Source organism: Chelonia mydas, chromosome 3, assembly GCF_015237465.2.
Source record: "Chelonia mydas isolate rCheMyd1 chromosome 3, rCheMyd1.pri.v2, whole genome shotgun sequence".
NCBI classification, from domain to species: Eukaryota; Metazoa; Chordata; order Testudines; family Cheloniidae; genus Chelonia; species Chelonia mydas.
The window spans coordinates 5820691-5841807 of NC_057851.1; the positions used below are offsets into that span (position 1 = coordinate 5820691).

At 39.6% G+C, this 21117-nt stretch overlaps 1 protein-coding gene across 20 annotated transcripts in view; it reads right to left on the reverse strand.

Moving 5' to 3' along the window:
• Window positions 1-21117, reverse strand: part of NCOA1 (nuclear receptor coactivator 1) — a 353482-nt gene that overhangs the window by 241090 nt on the left and 91275 nt on the right. The window lies entirely within an intron of this gene.

Sequence of the window (21117 nt, forward strand, 5' to 3'; positions counted from 1 at the left end):
ATTCCAAAGGCCAGTTTATACTTCACAACTTTTATGTACACCAGACCTATTATTTGTGGAACAGTAATGTTGGCAGCACAAAAATGCTTCTGTTAACAACGTATTAGATTGCTAATAAATAAAATTAAAAACAAATGAGGATAAAACTCAAATGTAAGATTAGCTGGTGTTTAATAAACTGTTAAGAAATAAGCCAAAGTTACTAGCTCACAACAGAGTTTAAATTATCAGAGAGTTAATTTAAAACTTGAGCAAAATATGTACATTAGAAGTCACACATTTGTGCATTCTGTACAAATCTCACACAGCCAAATAAAGTGCCTATAGGACCCTCAATGTCAAGTTCAACCAGTAAACTGATTGGTGCAGGGATCTTGCTTATTTCTACTTTGCATACCATCACATCATTGCATAAAGTAACAGTTTTATTTCTGTTTGAGGTTAAACCCTGTAAAAACAAAGGTGATCACCAAAAAAAAAAAAAAAAAAAAAAAAAGAAGGGCATACTGTTAGTTACAGGATTAGTTATATGGTAAGTGAAGTATTTACTATCCGATACATTCTCTTTCAGGAGACTGTAACCAGTAAAATCTGGTTAACCCACTGTTAAAGAGACTTATTAAAATATAGTCCCTACCCCCCAAAATTGCTGTTTCCTACAAAATAAAGGCTAAATTCTGAGGTTTTCACTTGAGCAAAACGTCGACTAAAACCAAACCGTTTTTCAAGTAAGGACTGGAGAATTTGGTCCAGAATCACAATTTCACTGCTCAGGCTTTTCAATCTCATGTATCATTAGTAGTAACACTGAGAGTCTCTAAGGGCTAGTCTACACTGGCAGCGCTTTAACATGCCTTGTGTGGTCACGGCGCAGCGCTCGAAGAGAGCTCGCCCAGCGCTCTAAAAAACAAACAAACAAACAAACAAAACACCCCACCTCAACGAGGGGCATAGCTCCCAGCGCTGGGGCACTGTTTACACTGGCGCTTTACAGCACTGCAACTTGCTGCGCTCAGGAGGTGTTTTTTCACACCCCTGAGCAAAAAAGTTGCAGCACTGTTAATTGCCAGTGTAGACAAGACCTAAGTGAGACCAAGGGCCCCACTTACCTAGACTTTGCACACGCATGCATACTAAAACTGTCCCTGCCCTTAAAAGCCGACAACCTAAATGTAGAAGTTCAGTAGTTGACAAAAGGTAGTACTATTCCCACTTTGCAGGTGGGGAACTGATGCACAGAGATTGAGGGACTTGCTCAGGGTCACACAGAGTCTGTGGCAGAACCAGGATTTGAAGCCAGATCTTCCGAGTCTTAGTCCAGTGCCTTAACCACAAGATGATTGTTCCATTCAGTAATTTCTTAGAAATACTACTGAATTAGTTTCAGAGTAGCAGCCATGTTAGTCTGAATCCGCAAAAAGAAAACGAGGACTTGTGGCACCTTAGAGACTAACAAATTTATTTGAGCATGAGCTTTTGTGAGCTACAGCTCACTTCGTCGGATGCAATGCAGTGGAAAATACAGTGGGGAGATTTTATATACACAGAGAACATGAAACAACCCATGTTCTCTGTGTATATAAAATCTCCCCACTGTATTTTCCACTGCATGAATCTGATGAAGTGAGCTGTAACTCACAAAACTCATGGTCAAATAAATTTGTTAGTCTCTAAGGTGCCACAAATACTCCTTTTCTTTTTACTGAGTTAGTCTCTCTCTCTCTTTTTGGCAACTTCTCTAAAAGGGTACATTTTAAAAAGAAGAACGTAAGTTAGAGCTGATTTTGTTACACTACTGAAAACAGCAAATTATTAGATCCAAATCCAATACTTAAAATAGGGTAGACAAACTGGCTTTCAGCAAATCTCCTCTCTCAAGCGTGTTTATTAGTGTGTGAATGGCATTCTTAAAATTCTATAGAAGTCTGAACAGGCACTTTGGTAACTCTCATTAAATATTTGTTAGTCTGTTGATGAATTAGTTAAAATGTTTAATAAGATCTTTGTATCTTTCACTGGAATTATTTACTTTATGTATGGTACATGGTATTGACGATAGATGGGTAAGTACTGCACTGAGTGATTTTTTTTAATCCCTTAGTTACTTTACTCATCTGCAAACGCTCTTATCTTTGCTAATGTTTGTAGACTTCTGCGTTGTCCACATTTAATATGCTCAGTGATTTCCCAAACGACTTAGATCAGGACATGCAGCAATTATTACTCTGCCCAACTCATTCAAAAAACAGGGTTACTGCAATTATTATAATCTAGTTGAATGCCCAACAGCATTCGAAAAACAGGGTTACTATACACTAACACTAGACACTAATGAAATAGTTTATTATTTATATGATTATTAATACCTGCAGGGTGATAAGAGACTAATACTAACACATGTGCCCTCATGAAATGACATGTCAAGAGCAGCTAATCATAATGACCTGTTTTCACCTGCCATTTCAAACATGAGCAACAGGACAACGAGGCAGGCAACAGTGCATGTCTGGAAAATTATGTAAAAGGAAAAACTCAGAAGAGTGACTTCAAATAGACACACACACACACACACCCACCCACCTTCCCCCACTTCCCCCGAAATGGATGGGGACAACTGTACCAATCGTTGGTTCCAATGATGGAAAGCAGAAGATATTTCTAGTCTGAATTTGTTTAAGGTGTTAATTTTTAACAGTGAGTGTAATTAAGCACTGGAACAACTTTCCAAAAGATTCATAGAATTTAAGGCCAGAAAGGATGAACCATTAGATCATATAGTCTGACCTCCTGTACATCATAGGCCATTAAATTTCACTCAGTTACCCCTTTACTGAGTCCAATAACTTGGGTTTCACTAAAGCATCTCTTCCAGAAAGCCAGTTTGTTCCAGGAGTTAATCATCCCCACTGTTAAAAATTTGTGCCTCATTTCTAATGTGAATGAGTTCTTGTTATGCCTTTCTTGGCTAGATTAAAGAGCGCTTTTGCATTCAATATTGTCTCCCCATGAAGGAACTTAAATACTAATCAAGTCACTTCTCAATCTTCTTTTAGACAGATCAAGCACTTTAGGAGTCTCACTACAAGGCATTTTCTCCAGCCCTCCAATTATTGTTGTGTCTTTTCCCTCTCCAATTTTTAACTTCCTTTTTAAAATGTGGACACTGGAACTATACACAGTATTCCAGTTTCAGTCTCAGCAATGCCATATATAGACATAAAATCATCTCCCTACTACTCCTCAATACTCCCCCAGATATACATCCAAGCATTCATTAGCCCTTTGTGCTACAGCATTGCCCTAGGAGCTCATGTTCAAATACTATGACCCATGAAGTCTTTTCAGAGAGTCACTGGTTTCTAGGATACAGACCACCATTCTGTGGGTATGGCCTGCAGTCCTCATTCTTACACACATAACTTTGCATTTTGACTGTATTAAAAACATTTTGTTTGAATGGGCCCAGGTTACCAAACAATTCAGATCCCTCTATATGATTATCCTGTCATCATTATTTGCCATCTGTGTCTCACCTGCAAGTTTTATCAGCAGTGATTTTATATAAGAAATACGCTATACCTCAAACAAAAGTTATGGACCTGATGGCAATGTTCTCTGGCCCTGTGTTATGGAGGAGGTCAGACTAACCATCACAATGGTCCCTTCAGGCCTTAAGAATCTAAGACTATTCATTACTAACCTGTAATGGCTTCATTGAGAGAATGGCACTAATAGAATGAAGTCCTTGCATTCAAGGGAGCAGAACAGCTGCAACTGTCGCTGATTCCCGCATTGGGGGAACACATAGAGAAGCTTCTTGTGCCTTCCATGTCATGGCCCAATGTGTGAGAGACACACTGACAACGTGTGTCTTGTCCCTCTCTAGTTCCTGTTCTTCTAGTGGATAAAAGCCTGTTAGTGCTAAACGCTAAAGGAGTTATTCCTTGAGGCCAAGTGAGAGAGCTCTCTGAGCTGCAGTGCTGAAGGTTAAGAGTTCAAATACCTCTGAAGACCAAATCCGGGAGCTGTTTTATATGCACACAAAGCTGCAACAAAAAAGTACTTTTGGGTTTCATGCATTCACTTGGTACAGTCTTTTTTAACTGTAGTATTCTCCTGCTTGAGAAGCAAAAATAATCCCATGGCATCTGTCAAAAGGATAAAGATACCCTGCAGGTACCACTGCATGTTGCTACAAGGAATGACACCAGGGCATTTCCACAAAGAATACAGAGTTGTTTACACAAACTAGAGAAACCTCCAGTCCATTTTACAGGATACAGGAGACTGCCACACACTAGCTGTTTCCATCTAAAGGCAGGTAGAGCAGAAATAAATATAGAGCAAAGAAAGTTGGTTTGTTTTAGAGTACATATTTTAGAAAATACTGCAAATATAAGAACATAAAAATGGCCATACTGGGTCAGACCAATGGTCCATCTAGCCCAGTATCCTGTCTTCCGACAGCGGCCAGTGCAAGGTGCCCCAGAGGGAATGAACAGAACAGACGATCAGGTGATCCACCCCTGTCATCCTCTCCCATCTTCTCACAATCAGAGGTTAGGGACACCCAGAGCACAGAGTTGCATCCCTGACCATCTTGGCTAATCAATGGACCTATCCTTCATGAACTTATCCAATACTTTTTTGAACCCCATTATAGTTTAGGCCTTCACAACATCCCCTGCCAATGAGTTCCACAGTTTGACTGTGTGTTGTGTAAAGGAGTACTTCCTTTTGTTTGTTTTAAACCTGCTACCTATTAATTTCATCAGGTTACCACTGGTTCTTCTGTTAGGTGAAGAGGTAAACAACACGAATTTTAGGGTCCTGCCAACCTGAGTTTTATCTGGACCTGTGGCTACTTATTTTTGAAAGGAATGGCCAGTATAAAATAAAAAAAAATAGTCGAGAGGATTGAAGATGAGACTCTATAGTAAAAGAATTACAAAAGGATTCATGTTTGCAGTGTTGTTGTAGTCATGTAGGTCTCAGGATATTAGAGAGACAGAGTGAGTGCAGTAAAATATCTGTTCCACCTTCTATTTAGCTGTGACACTCTGAGTGCATTTCCCAGACCTGAAGAGCAGCTCTGGGTAAGCTCAAAAGCTTGTCTCTCTCACCAACAGAAGTTGGTCCAGTAAAAGATATTACCTCACCCACCTTGTCTTTCTAAAAGAATTCATGTCATGTGATAGTTGGCAATACTCTGATGCTTTATTCCAGCCTTTAATTTAATGAACACACAGGGACAAATAACTACAGTAAGCCTCAAAAGCAAATAAGACTGAATAGCTAGGGTACCTTAAAACAGGAGAATGGTTGGAGTGTTTTACATCAGCATAGCACCACTGAGTTCAGTGGAGTTATTCCTGACTTACCACCGAAGTACGTGAATGGAGACTCAGGGCACCAGATGTCCTTTTCTCTCCTTTTAAGAAGCCAGGAGATATGATCTGTTTTTGTGGCACCCGGATTAAGCAGCAATTAGGCTCTGTTAAACTCTCTCAGATGTAACTTGAACTGGTAGGCAGTTTTAGATTCTCTTGTGGGAACATAAGCCAACCTTTCCAAACAGGAAGATGTGAGGGTTGAGGATAGTCCCTGCAGCGCCTAAATGGTGTCAGGGTTGCTGGAGCAGCTTTGCAGCAGCTTAGTTGAGGCCATGAAGAAAAGAACTGGAGCCTAGGTGATATAAAGCAACGTCACAGATCAGGGAATACTGACATCCTGGAACAGAATTCTGGCATTGCTGCCACCCTAGGATATTGTTCTGCCTTCCAAGGCTATTTTATCTGGAAGGTTTAGGCTTCCTCTGAGATTTCCAAACAGAACTAAAATTGGCTACCAGTGAGGAACATGCAGTGAAATTGTATGATCATTTTATTCTGTAATAAAGTCTTTCTAGTAGGAATTAATTTGATTAAGCTAGACTGCAGTCCACTTATGTGATTGTTAAACACAATATTTTATCCTGCTACAAAAGGGTTTTTATATGCAATGATGGCAGTGATTCATGGATTTTATTTTTTATGTGCCTTTGCGACTCAAAATATTTTCATTTTCCTTCAGCAACTATCAGCAGCAGTATGTCTATCTTATTAACAGTGGTTTCTCCCTCTCTTTTATTCAGAAACTTCTATAGTGCTCATCAAAGTGTCTGAGCACCATTAGCCATATGGCATCAGTGCATTGGTTTTTGGCTTCTTTTTCCAGTGACCAGTTTTTAGACGACAATATGCAGATTCCACTCATTTAAATTCCAAGTTTGATACTTCTGTACAATTAACAGTTAATAATGCTGGTGGATTTCATCTTGACATTTCTCACATTCCTGAATAGCTTTTTCTTGCATAAGAACATTTTACCCTATTTTAATTATTTTGTTGCTGTTGCTCTTGCAGCTTTGAAACTATGTTTCTTGAACTGCCCATATAAATATTTACTGCATCTTTGCAGCATCTTTGTGGCTCCATTAATCTAAAAAAATCTTCAAAATGAAACATGTAACTTTATTTATTTTCTTTTTCCAGAACTGTCACTGTTACAGAGATAAGAGTTTTTAAAGTCTCATTTCTAATTTATTCCTGCCACTTTCAGAATTTTATTCAAACATCTAAAGAAATGATTTTCCCTTCATTTATTATATTCAGAGCTGTATGGAAATTGCTCTTGAGTGCATGAATCTACGGCTTTACTTGTAATGTTAAAAGATCCATCATCCATCTGATATGCTGTTACTTTGTTATTAAAATTTACTCATTAGTCTACTTTTCACTCTTCACCAATTGGGTTGGGGGTGGTAGGGAGATATTCTATTTCCCCACAGGTGAACTCAGTCCCCATCTCAGCTAACTATTCACTCTTCTAAAAGAATGTGCGTTTCTCCCTAGTGACATTTTGATATGAATTATAGCACGCAAGAGGGGCAATTTTCCTTTGATTCTGAAATTCATTTTCAACTTCTCAAAATATATTTTAAATGTACATTTGCATGCAGCACATCCACAGCCACGGTTTGTGATGGTGCTATTATATAAGAGTATGCCTTTCATTCTCTAAAGGAACTCTAGCATAACAAGGTAAAGGGGAACCAAAAAATCCAATACACTGAAGCTAAAGCTTTCGTTAACCTCACGAGAATTCTTTGAAATCTGCAAGGGGAGGCTAAAGTTCTTTATTAAATACACTACCAGAAGTTTACTAACTATTCCCAGCATCCCACTGTCTATTGGCAACAGCGAAGGGCTCTCTTAAGCTCAAATATCTAAAGTAAAGTAAACCCAGGGAGTGTATGTGATGGAAATACATGAAAGAAAGTACACGAGTTTATTATTATTAAAAAACTCATTTTTTTAAAATAAATGGGAGAAAGTCATTTTAAACAAACTACCTATAAACAGATGAGTCATCAAAGTTGTGGGTTCATCAGCCATGATATTGCTGCCAGTAATTGCCGGTGAAATTCACCTCTATGCAGAGAGCCCGCACCAATTCCTATGTACCACTTACATTCCACTTAAGTGGGGCAGTAAGTGGTGGACAGGCATTGGCCTTGTTCTGGTCCCCTGCATGGGGAGAATTTCACCCAGAAATAGTGCTGATCCCAATGAGTAGTACACTGCGTTACATTACGTGTACTGTAAATCCACACCCTGAGATACTAGCACATCAACTAACCTTTCTAACAAGACAAGGAAGTGCTGCAAGTCCAAGACAGATTTCTGGGCTTGAAGATTTTTCTTGGAAGAAATAGCATAGGCGTGCCTGGTAGGTTTATATCTTCCCCTCCCACTGAGAAGAGGTCTAATGGAAGGAACACTAGTTAAAGATGAAAAAAACTAAAGATCTGCATTCCAAGCCTTTAGGTGCTCCATACCCGCTATAGTTGGGCGAAATTCCAAAACTAAACATGGAGAAGAAAATTATTTACCTGTAATTCTTGGAAAGTAGTAGATATAAAAAACGTTACTCTGGGATTATTAAATCAACATCCCCAATTGACCGGTGGGCCATAGAATTACAGGAATCACTTACCCACTATGGAGTCAAAACAGCCAGCAAATGCTTTAACTGACAATCCCTTTTCTACCACACAGAGTACAGTAGCACACAACGATCCCCAACTCTGCAGGAAAGGTGGCTGGGGGAGTGCGTTTATTACAATTTGTATTTGTTTTCTGAAGGTGCAGAACTTCTGATAGATAATGTTCTTCTCCAAAGGCCAATAGATCCACACTCTGAGGACAAAAGCTCCAAGCACGTCTCTAAAAACTATTCACAAAAAACTTATCACAAGACCGTGAAGGAAATAATAACGGTATCTTGAAACACACAGTTATTCCTATGAGGTTGAAATTTCCCACGCTTGCTCTCAACCCAGAGGTGAATTTTTTTTGAAAGTTTGTGGAAAATCCCTCCAGTCATTTGAGAGTTACTGGAAAGTGAATAAAACTCATTCTTTCAGCAGTAAGACTTTTTTGCTCACTAATAACTGAAAAACATGAACAAACCACCACTAAACTGAACAAGCACTACTTCCTGAGGAGTCAACCTTTTGTTAAATTTACCATCCCCCCAAAACCTAACAATCAGAAAGTTACAAGCAACAGAAAAACACTTCTGAGCATGCCCATTTGCCATCAGCTTATTTTTAGAACAGGCTAGTAGGGCCTCCCCTTCAATCCGTGCCTGGTGCTGCCCATTATGGGCCCAGAAGTTGTTGCTGGAGATAATTTCACAAGTGAACATGGCAAAATCTTCCAGCAAGCACAGATTAAGGGGCTGATCCCAGGCACGGTTATTCTTAAACACAGTATTCATGGGCTTATGCACAATAGTAAGCACAATACCTGGCAGCTGCAGCCTTGGGTCTTTAGATTTTATCCTTCTGTTGCTATTGCCATCAACCCAGCCTTACAGAAAAAGGTCACCAGCCAAATGATATTAGCAGCAAAGATGGGACTTCAACCCTCCCTTACTCCAGTAGTTCCTTGTTGTAGCAGTATGCCAGCACCTAGAGGCTCCAGCCAAAATCAGAGTCCAACTAAGCTAACCAGCAAGAGACAATCCCTGCCCCAAAAAGGTTACATTCTAAATAAGCAACACAAAGGTCAGTAAAAAGAAAGTATTATTCCAGTTTTACAAATGGAGAATTGAGATAGAGATTAAATGACTTGCCCAAGGTCAAATCATCCTTCTTAATGGTTTTAACACATATTTATATTGTGGACAACTTTGTAGTCCTATTACCTGCAGCAACAGTAATTTTCTACATTGCACTTTTTTAAATGGATAGCCTTGGCACTGAATTAACTTTGTTCAGTTATCTTTACAGAGACTGCACAGAGAGACAAATATTGTAGAACAATTAACTATGGTAACACATTGCCGGGAAAAAACAGCCTGGAGATAGGGGAGTTGGGCTATTTTCAGGGCAGTTCATCTGGTTGCCATATGGGGGATGTGGAATATATATACACCCTATTTCTGGGGAAATTTTGTTTTCCTTGATCTACATGTCATAACAAGTGGACTAGATTTTCGTTATAAGGCCCTGAGTAAATCATGTTATTAAAAAAAGGGGGAAAAATATTCACAAAAGTAAATGGCAAAGTATTGAATTTCATGCAGTCTGCACAAATGAATCTTACAACTAATGTTAGTCAATTTCAAGGACTGAAATTCATTCTATCCTTGAAATTGACTAATGTTCACAGTCTGGGGGCATTTTCTTGATTTCTGTGTCCTCCATGAAATCATAATTTACACAGGGCCCTATTTACGAAACTTAGTGTAGAGGCTGAGATGGATACAGAGTACAAGTCCGAGACTGTGAATCTGAGACTTACATTAAGGAGTTATGGGAAGGTCCAAGAGTTCTGGACCAGCATATCATCATACCTGGAGAATTTCACATCCAAAAGTTTCCCTTTGAAATAGTCTCTATTCCTCTTCTTAAAAAAAAAATAAAAAAAAAATGAGTTGATAGAGATCCTAATTTTGTTCAATCAAAACCAATATTCTGCCAACCGAGGAATGGAAGCTATGTCAATGCCAAGTTTCACCATTCAAATTTGTTTTGGTTTGTTTTTGTTTTTTTAAGTATAGCCCTCTTCTAAAAAGGCTAGATTTTTTTTAAAGATGTATTTATTTAAAGAGGAAAATTACTTCCCTACTCCACTCCCCACATTGAGTCCACTAACTTAAAATATGGCTTAAAGGGATTTTGTTCAAGCTTTCCAAATCAATTCACCTAAGCATGGGGGAGAACTGCCCTAAAGATGAGCTTTTTGGAAAGTCAGGAGTAATAAGAACATTATACAAGTAATGGAGGCAGTTTTACAACATTAAATACAGAAGCTGCGACTAGCACCACCACTATAGTAACTGGGAGAATGAAACAGAACGTACTTTAGAAGCCTATCAATAATGGTAAGACACCAAATTAATTCCCACAACATACTACCGGTATATTATTAATGTGAAAGGTAGAGCTGTACAAATGTATATGGAAGCCATAGAGAAGGGAAAGGAAATAAGTACCAATTTATATCCTATTAATGTCCACAGGAAGGGCCTTTATAGCAAATACTGCATTATGTGAAGTGTATTGGATCATTAAGTCCAGAAAAGAAATGGATTGATTATTTAAGTGTATGGTTTTCAGTTGTACAATACATCCTCTTTGTTAGCCCAGGAAATAGAAACTCCTTGAGGACAACAGAATATCCAGCAGACTAAGAAGCCACTGAAATTTCTAGCATCGTTTATGGCCCTGCGGGACACTGATTACGGTTTTGCTGAAACCAATATATACACAGTTCACCCTGTGTACTCCACAGAGCAACTTCTACACAAATAGAGGAGGCTGAAGAGAGTCATGGATTAAACATCCTTAACTCAGCCAACCTCACCCAGTCTCAAGTAATGTTTTATATTACATGCACCAATAGCAAATTAACACAAACAATTTTGGATCTGGGCAAATATTTGAAAACACAACAAAGTTGTATAGGTTATGTAAAAGGCAATAAAAGAGGTTTTATAAGTACATTAGGAGCAACAGAAAGACAAGGGAAAGCATGTGTCCATTACTTTAATAAGGCTTCTGACAGTCCCACAGTAGAGAGACAAGGTGGAGTGAGGTAATATCTTTTACTGCACCAACTTCTGTTGGTGAGATAGACAAGCTTTCAAGCTTAAACAGAGCTCTTCTTCAGATCTGGGAAACGTACTCATTGTCATAGCTAAATACAAAATAGAACCGATTGTTTATCATAAATACCTAACTGTTATTTCAAGGGACTTTTCATGGTGAAGTGACCCCGTTAACACCTCTCCAGTCACAGAGGGGAAAGGAAAAAAATTGGGGGGGAGGGAGAACTGGGGGTTATAGATTGTTGTAAGAAGCCATTAATTTAGAATTTCTATTCAGTCCATGATTTTAAGTATCTAGCAAAGTTACACATTTAAGCTCCTAGGCTCATCTTTTGAGGGTGTTATTCAAGTTGTTTCCTTTGAGGATGAGGACTGAGAGTCATAGAGAGAATGATTGCATTATGAAAAGTATTCATCCACAGGTGATATGGTGTTTTTGTCTTTTATCATTTTTCTGTTTGAGTTCATTCGACAGTGCAGGGACTGTCTCATTTCATCCACGTAGTAGTTGTTGGGGCTTTTAGTGCACTGGTAATGTACACCATATGTTGTGACAGGCATGTGTAGCACACACAGATCTTGAAAGGTGTGTTGTGGGGGAGGAGGGGTGTTCTTGCCAGCAAGTTAAAGAAGTATGGGCCGGATGAATGGACTATAAGATGGATAGAAAGCTGGCTAGGTCATCGGGCTCAACAGGTAGTGACCAATGGCTCCATGTCTAGTTGGCAGCCGGTATCAAGCGGAGTGCCCCAAGGGTCGGTCCTGGGGCCGGTTTTGTTCAATATCTTTATTAATGATCTGGAAGATGGCGTGGATTGCACCCTCAGCAAGTTTGCAGATGACACTAAACTGGGAGGAGTGGTAGACATGCTGGAGAGTAGGGACAGGATACAGAGGGACCTAGACAAATTAAAGGACTGGGCCACAAGAAATCTGATGAGGTTCAACAAGGACAAGTGCAAAGTCCTACATTTAGGAAGGAAGAATCCCATGCACCGCTACAGACTAGGGACCGAATGGCTAGGCAGCAGTTCTGCAGAAAAGGACATAGGGGTTATGGTGGACGAGAAGCTGGATATAGGTCAACAGTGTGCCCTTGTTGCCAAGAAGGCTAACGGCATTTTGGGCTGTATACGTAGGAGCACTGCCAGCAGATCGAGCGACATGATCATTCCCCTCTATTCAGCATTAGTGAGGCCTCATCTGGAGTACTGTGTCCAGTTTTGAGCCCCACACTACAAGAAAGATGTGGAAAAATTGGAAAGAGTCCAGCAGAGGGCAACAAAAATGATTAGGGGGCTAGAGCACATGACTTATGAGGAGAGGCTGAGGAAACTGGGATTATTTAGTTTGCAGAAGAGAAGAATGAGGGGGAATTTGATTGCTGCTTTCAACTACCTGAAAGGGGGTTCCAAAGAGAATGGATGTAGACTGTTCTCAGCGGTACCAGATGACAGAACAAGGAGTAATGGTCTCAAATTGCAGTGGGGGAGATTTTGATTGGATAGTAGGAAAAACCTTTTCACTAGGAGGGTGGTGAAGCACCGGAATGGGTTACCTGGGGAGGTGGTGGAATCTCCTTCCTTAGAGGTTTTTAAGATCAGGCTTGACAAAGCCCTGGCTGGGATGATTTAATTGGGGATCGGTCCTGCTTTGAGCAGGGGGTTGGACTAGATGACCTCCTGAGGTCCCGTCCAACCCTGATATTCTATGATTCTATGATCATTGTTGTAGTGGAGATATGTCTACAGGTTTTGCATCCTTTGTTCTGGCAGGGTCTGGTGCTGCTTTGAGGTGGTGAGTCCTGATCTCTGTTTGCTTCTGATGATGAGGTTGGGGGTTTTTTGAAGGCCAGAAGAGGGTGTGACATTGCTCTCCATATGCTTTATGAAAATATGCTTATGAATGTGAATATGATGTAACTGAAATATGCTTTATGCAAAAGGTCTCTTGTAAAATACCATTACAAAGCTTATAATCTTCTGAGTGTGGTCATCCTATTTGTATGAATGTTTCATTCTTGTATACAAAGCTAAAAATATGAAGTATAACTCTGAGGTCCTATTATAATTATGCAAAGTGTGGGCCATTAATGGTGGTTTAGAATCTAGATGGCTCCCATTGACTAGGACAACTGGTTGTAGATGGTTTATTTACCTGCAAGCTTTCCTGTGTATGTGTGGGCCTGCCTGTGGGTAATGAAGAATGAGGTCTTATAGTGACCTGTGACCAAGTCACCTGATAATGAAATCCATGTTAAATCTGGTACTTTTCCATTTAGAAGGAAGGGTGGGGACCCAGAGAGACAAAAGATTCCCGCCTTGTGCCAAAGCTATAAAAGGGGGTGGAGCAGAACAAAGGGGGCAGCCAGTCATGAGAAAGCCCCTGCTTTCCACCTAAGATGTCTGCTGGAACTAACAAGGACTTTACCGGGGAAAGGATTGGGCCCAGACTAGGAAAGAGTCTAGTCTGTGAAAGAAGCTTACTTGAACATCTCTGAGGTTGAGATATTACCTGTAATCAGTTTCTTAATGTATTAGGCTTAGACTTGTGTGTTTTTGCTTTATTTTGCTTGGTGATTTACTTTGTTCAGTCTATTACTTGAAACCACTTAAATCCTACTTTTTATATTTAATAAAATCACTTTTGTTTATTAATGAACCCAGAGTAAGTGATTAATACCTGGGGGAGCAAACAGCAGTGCATATCTATCAGTGTTATAGAGGGCAGACAATTTATGAGTTTACCCTGTATTAGCTTTATACAGAGTAAAACCGATTTATTTAGGGTTTGGATACCATTGGGGTCTGGGTGCTGGAGGCAGGTAACCTGCTAAACTGTTTTCAGTTAAGTCTGCAGCTTTGAGGGCATGGCCCAGACCCTGAGTTTGTGTTGCAACAGGCTAGTGGGTCTGGCTCAACAAGGCAGGGTTCTGGAGTTCCAAGCTGGCAGGGAAAACGGGTCAGAGGTAATCTCAGCACATCAGCTGACAGTCCCAAGGCGATTTCTGTGACCGAACCCATCACAGAGGGGGTTCAGGAAAGGTTTCTTTCAGGATATGGCCCCACTGAGTACGGATTGCAATTGTTTGATGATACCCCATATGCATTCCATGGGTACTAGGATGGCTCTCCAATATGCCAACCTCATAACTTTAGTAGATACTAAAAATCATGGACTGAATAGAAACGCTGATGCATGGCTTCTTGCAATCTATAACCCACTTAACACCCTCCCACCCCCACATCATATCTTCCCCCCTTTCCTTCGTATGACTGGAGAGCTGTTAAACAACTTCATCTTTAATTGTCCCTTGAAATGTGTGTTTACTGATGCTAAACAATCTGTTCCAAATTTTATTTAGCTGTGACACTCTGGGTATATCTACACCGCAAGGGTTAGAGTAAATCACAAATTATGAGTCATCAGCATGATATGGTTGCAAAAAAAGACTAATCTTTCTGAGCTGTATTAACAGGAGCGTCATATCTAAGACACAGGGAGTAACTGTTCCACTCTGCTCAGCACTGGTGAAGCCTCAGCTAGAGTACTGTATCCAGTTTTGAGCTCCATACTTTAGGAAAGATGTCGATAAATTAGAAGCCAGAACAGAACAACAGAACGTATAAAAGGTTTAGAAAACCTGACCTATGGGGAAAGATTAAGAAAACTGGGCATGTTTAGTTTTGAGAAAAGATGACTGAGGAGGGATCCGATAACAGTTTTCAAATATGTAAAGGGCTGTTATAAAGAGGACAGTGATCCACTATTCTCCATGTCCATTAAAGGTAGGACAAGTAGTACTGGGCTTAATCTACTGCAAGACAGATTTAGGTTAGATACTAGGAAAAAATTTCTAACTCAAAGGGTAGTTAAGATCTGGAACAGGCTTCCACGGGAAGTTGTGGAATCCCCATCACTGGAGGCTTTTAAGAACAGGTTGGGCAAACTCTTGTCAGGGATAATAGCCTACATGTTACTAAGGGGCTGGACTTGACTTGTCAAGGTCCCTTTCAGCCCTACATTTCTATGATTCTATACTGACTTATAAGCTACAAATGAGCCCTATCTATAAATAAAGTTGCTGAAACACCTGAAGAGGCTTGCAGTTTTGCCATCTTCTGGAAGTTTCTAGTTACTGACACCAAAAGTGGTATTTTTGTTATATTAGTTCCACATACACCGGCCAATAGGTTACATCTTAAAAATCTGGACAAATTATGTAAACTTTAGTGCCTCAAGTTAAGAAATCAAATCCTTATTTATGCATCTAAGTGGTTTGACTTTCACTGGTGTTGATCATCAACAGAAGCTGTGGGTACTCAACACCTTTCTATGAGCCAGGGCACTTTTACCTTGAGTACCCAATTTTAGGCACCCCCATTGAAAATTTTGGCTTTACGGCTACAATTAAATTTAAGAAACAGAACAAAACCCAAGAAATGTAATGAAAACTAGTTACTTTAAATGAAAAGGTTCTTGCCCGTAATTCCCATTCCCCAAAGTCTGAAAATTCTGCTAGAATGTTTGTTTTCTCTATCATTTTTCCTGAAGACCCATGAGTTGTTTCTCCATCCATCTTTGAAGTTTTTTAGTCTTTAATGTGATCTAAGTTGTATAGTCAACTCTGATTCCTATTAATTTAATATGAACATGAAAAAGAAGAGCTGGTCTCTTCAATGCTAACCAAATTATTCTCATTGATTCTGCAGCAGTCCACAGCTCAACAAAGATCAAAGTGTCTTTATCTAGTTAACACTTGAACACTTTTAATAATGTTCCCTTACCAAACTCTCTTGGCAAAATAGTTCAGTCTAATTCCAATTAATCTTACTGTTAGAAACCCTTCCTTAAAATGAATTTTTTCCTTCTGATTGAAGACACGTCATTTTTTGTCAGCTAACTAGCGATGAACTTATTTATTTCAGCAAATGGATGACCAGAAATTCAATTTAGAACAATTTAAGAATTTCAGGCTAGAATGGTCTTCATGTTTAGATCTTTAAAAAAATTTGATACACTTTTTCAGAGAAGCTTTAGCCAGAAAGCACAGTGTTATCTGAAATATCTCCTGCAGATACTCAAGTGCTTTCTTTAGGCATCAATCCTACAGTAAGAATCTTATACAAACAAGCCATCATTTCCTTTTGGGAAAAAACTGAAGAGGTTCAAAACTTTCCAAAGCTCTGCTCTGATGTAAGTTGCTGAGTTTCATTCACACCTGAATTGAGGACTGAAATGGGAATTAAGAATTTTTTTTGCCACAGTTTATTAGAAGTCACCACATCTGAAGAATTCAACAAACAAGGTAGGCTTCTGTAAGCACCTCTGAGTGTGAAATTCATTTATGTGCTGAGGCTAACACATTATATATACACATCACTTCAGTCATCTTTGGAGGTCTTTGCAATGGCACAAGAGCCTTTTGCTGACCCCTTTACACAAGGGCAAATTTCTTCTGAAAAAAGAAAAGTAAGAGCTGACAAGCCTATCAGCTAGATATGGGAAAACCCTGATAACTTCTAACTTTAGCTGACACCAAAGGACTCCATCAATTTGGTTAAGTGACATTATCAAGTGGAATTTCTTTTTATTCATAATGCAACTTTTCTAGAGTAAATCATAAATACTTCTGATGAGTTTCTCTAACAGGAACATGCAGAGGAGACATGTTCTTCAGTTTTATTCATGCAAAACAATCCAAGTCTGACTCTCCAAACATGATATACGTGTATAATTCAGCATTAAAACACAAAAACCTAATTTTCACTCACTCATTTTCAATAATAGACTGTTTTAAATGCATGAGCGTTAGACAATTCTATACTTCTGTGGAAATTCCAAGCAGCAGCAATCTAATGAGGATCAATAATATAATGGCCTTCCACAGCCAAGTTATGTACATCACTGCTACTTTTTCCCCAAAATGGTTTTTCTCTTCAAAAAGAATATGTACAAAAGACCTTTTGTTATAAAGTTGACCATCCATTTTATTACATTATTTATACAACAGTTTGGCTTCAAATGCAGACTTGTCAGACACTACCTCCTCCCTCGTCTTCAACAGTGACTGGGAGATTACACTACCAGACTTTACAATACAACCTCAAATACAATATACAGTAGCTATAAAAGTAGCCAATAGTACGTTACTTTTTTTAATCAACGTACGGGTAGGAGGTTGCAACCATTTCTCCCACATCAGAACTCTGCTAGCGTGATCCATGCCTTCGTCGCTGAGATTATATTACTGAAATTCACTTTATGTGGGACTGCATCTCAAGTCAACTGGAAACTGAAGCCAGCAAAGAATGTGGTAGCTCACTTATCACGTGGAGTTTCTCACTCTGAGCAGGTGACTGCAGTGCTCTGGGATCTCTACTGTTTGCTAGCTTCTGAATGGAGTTTCGGTTTTGACATATGAAACTCTGAATGGTTTAGAACTGACGTACTGGAGAGGCACCTCTCTCCCTGTCTGATACTGCTGCAGGTCCAGTCCGTGGTGCCACTGCTCAGTGTAAAAGAAATAGAGCTGGGGCTAGGAACTCTTTGCAAGGGGCCTCTGGTCCCAAATAGCCCAAGTTTGATGACCTTCTGGGCACCCTGTAAAGCACATCCTTTCCCCAAGCTTCAAGAAGGGGATAGTGGGCTGATAGCTTTGCTTTGGGCCCTGAGAACTGGGTATTCATAGATGTAGGAGGTTTGGGTTTTCTTCCTAATTTTGGTAGGGCTGGCTACATATATTTTTGTTTTTATTTGGGTGACTGAGTTTTAAATATACTACAAAGGCTTAGAGCCATCAATAGTCATTTTATGTTATGTCTTAAGGATCATATTAGAAAGCTTTTGTTTAACGTGATTACATTTTTGCTTGTTTTACTTCCAAATACATTTTTCTTTTCATTAAAAAAAAAACCCTTAAAATTGGAAGGGTAGAAGGAGTCTATTTATTGCTCTGTAAAACCCTGATTCCAGATTGACAAGAGATCTGTCCAGAAAATAAGCAGTGAAGTGAAAACAGTGAGCAGAGCTGTGGAGCATTCAGTACTAAGTGCTATGCTCACCAAATTCTGAGACTTTTTTTTTTATTGTAAGAACAAATACTCATAGAAATGTCTTTGAACTTAGTAACTAATCAGAAAGCCACAGTTCTTCTTTGCACAGGGAGTCTGAAACCTGACAAATGAAGTGAAATAATGATCATTAGTAATACTATTTTCTTCATTCACTCATTTTACTATTAAAGCTCTCCAAGAGCTTGACAATGGTGGTTACATATTATTATCCTCATTTTACAAATGGAGAAACTGAAGCATAGAGAGGTCAAATGATAAGCGGGGGACTGGACTCGATGACCCAAGAGGTCCCTTTCCATCCAATGTTCCTATGGATCACCCAACACCATGCAGCAAGTGTGTGGCAGAGTCAAGAACAGTACGTAGGGTACCTGAGTCCATTAGCCACCTATTAACCCACAGACATCCTTCCAGTAGCAAAATCAGCCTATGAAGGAGACCAACAACAGCATCATACTTCTACACAGCATCTGTATTCTATTCAAGGATAATATCGTGAATTTTAGTCAAGCAAGGGACATTTCAAGCCTACTTAAAAAAATCGAGAAATTCTAGTTTGCATTCCAACCCTAGTGCAACCTGGTTCTGGACAACGGACTTTATTTGAAAGCTTCTCAAGAAACTCTTGGTGAGTGAAAGATTAGCTACATTGTATACATTAGTATAACTGCTCACCTCGTGATAATACCTGCATGATTATTTTCCCCATTGTGGTTTTTTGGGTGGGGAGAGGTAATTGTTTGGCCTGTTCTTCATGCATTTTCAACATCTGGTGGAAAGAACATTTCCTTTCATATTAAACTGTCCAGAGATGATGATTGTGCACAGGGTGTATAGAAATGCCAGTGCTAAGTTAGAAACAGAAGAGGGACAATAACATCCAATGAAATTAAAGCACCCTCAAACAGGGGAAAGCTCCTGAGGTTGACAAAATTCCAACAGGGGTACTAAAAGTGGGAAGCAGCCACCTTTGACTGAGCAGTCCACAAAACTCTGAAGAAATATGGGTGAAAGAACAAGTGCCACAAGATGGTGGTATTGTGGTATTGTGACAAAGGGGTGATCTTACTCAGTGCACAAACTGGAGAGGTATTGCACTGCTGTCAATCCTGGGCAAAGTATTAGCTACCATTAGGCTGAAGAGAATGAAGATGACAGTGGGTGAAATACTACAAGAAGAACAGCCTGGGTTCCATCCAGATAGATCATGTTGTAAACACATGACTGTTAAACTTTTTGATGGAGCATCAAAAAAGCTACTGGTTGGCAAAAAACCCTTCTTAAACAACTTTAAGGAAGTACTTGACAGAGTCTATAAAGAAACCCTGTGGAATACTGTTATAGAATCTATGAGATATCAGACAAACTGATCAACATAATAAGGAGTTTATATGATGAAAGTAGATGCACAGTAAGATCAGATACAGGTTTGGGTGTATAGCTCAATATTGTGATTGGACTTAGACTGGGGTGTGTGTTATCAACAATCTTTTTAGCATTACCAATAGACTATGTGATGAAGCAAGCAACAAAAGGCATCATGGACAGTACAGAATGGGTTAGTGGAGATGAATTATATGATCTTAACTTTGTTGATGACATTGCTTTACTAGGTGGGAGAGAATGACTGCCCTTGCATCAGAGAGAAAAAGTAGTAATAGGATGGTGGTGAAGCACTGAAATGGGTTACCTAAGGAGGTCGTGGAACCTCCATCCTTAGAGGTTTTTAAGGCCCTGCCTGACAAAGCCCTGGCTGGGATGATTTAGTTGGGGATTGGTCCTGCTTTGAGCAGGGGGTTGGACTAGATGACCTCCTGAGGTCCCTTCCAACCTTGATATTCTAGGATTCTGTGATTCACTGAAAACTGGACTGAAAGTAAATGCAGGGAAAAACAAGATTATGAAGGTACGAAATGGAATAATAAATGCAAAGGTATACACAGCTGGAAAAGAAAATGAAACAGGAAGAGTTCTGCTATCTGGAGAGTGTGATGATATTTGATGATGAGATGAGGAAAAGTGAACACCACTTTTGGAAGGATGAGCAACATCTGGCCAAACCGAGGTCTCAACACGAAACTAAAGGTCAGATTATACCATGTGATTGTACTGAGTACACTACTGTGCAAGGCAGAGACTTGGCTGAAGATAGTAGCTAACAAAGAAACTGGAAGTTGCCCAACAGAGATGGCTGAGGAAGATACTACACATTTTATGGAAAGACAAAACAACAACAGAGAGAGTAAGGGAGCTGACACAGCAGGTTGTATTAGAAAATATCAAAGAAAAAAGCTCAGGCAGTCAAGACACATACACGGTATAGAAGAGGGGAGATGTACTATGCAAGCATTGAATTGGGTATCCGGATAGAATAGAAAATTATGTAGGCCAAACAAGAACTGGCAGACGACAGTGACAAAGGTTACTGAAGATGTGGACATTGCTGAGGAAGAAGTACCACAATTACCGAGCCACTAATCAATGGACGAACTGGACCGCCCAATACGTCAATGGCACAGGAGGAACTTAGGTCTAAATTTAGGGTGATGGCGTTTATAGCTCTTGGTATTTTTACCACTATGCTCATTTAAGTTTTTCTGTTCCAGGTAGCGCCCACTCTATTACAGCAATTTTTCTTCAAATTAAAATATAGCTGGGTGCTAGCAAGCTATAGAAATGTCCAAGCCATTACGTAGATCAGCTAGTAAGGGCTACAAGGATACTGACCGTACTGTTCTTTCACCAGAGACTGTATTTAGTCCCTGACATTAAACACACAAGCTTGAGACTTGGGAAACATACTATGGGCTCAAGTCTTCTACAGAGAAGCTCTGAAAGCTGCAGGTCAAAAACCATGAGAGTAATGTTAACTAATTAAAGC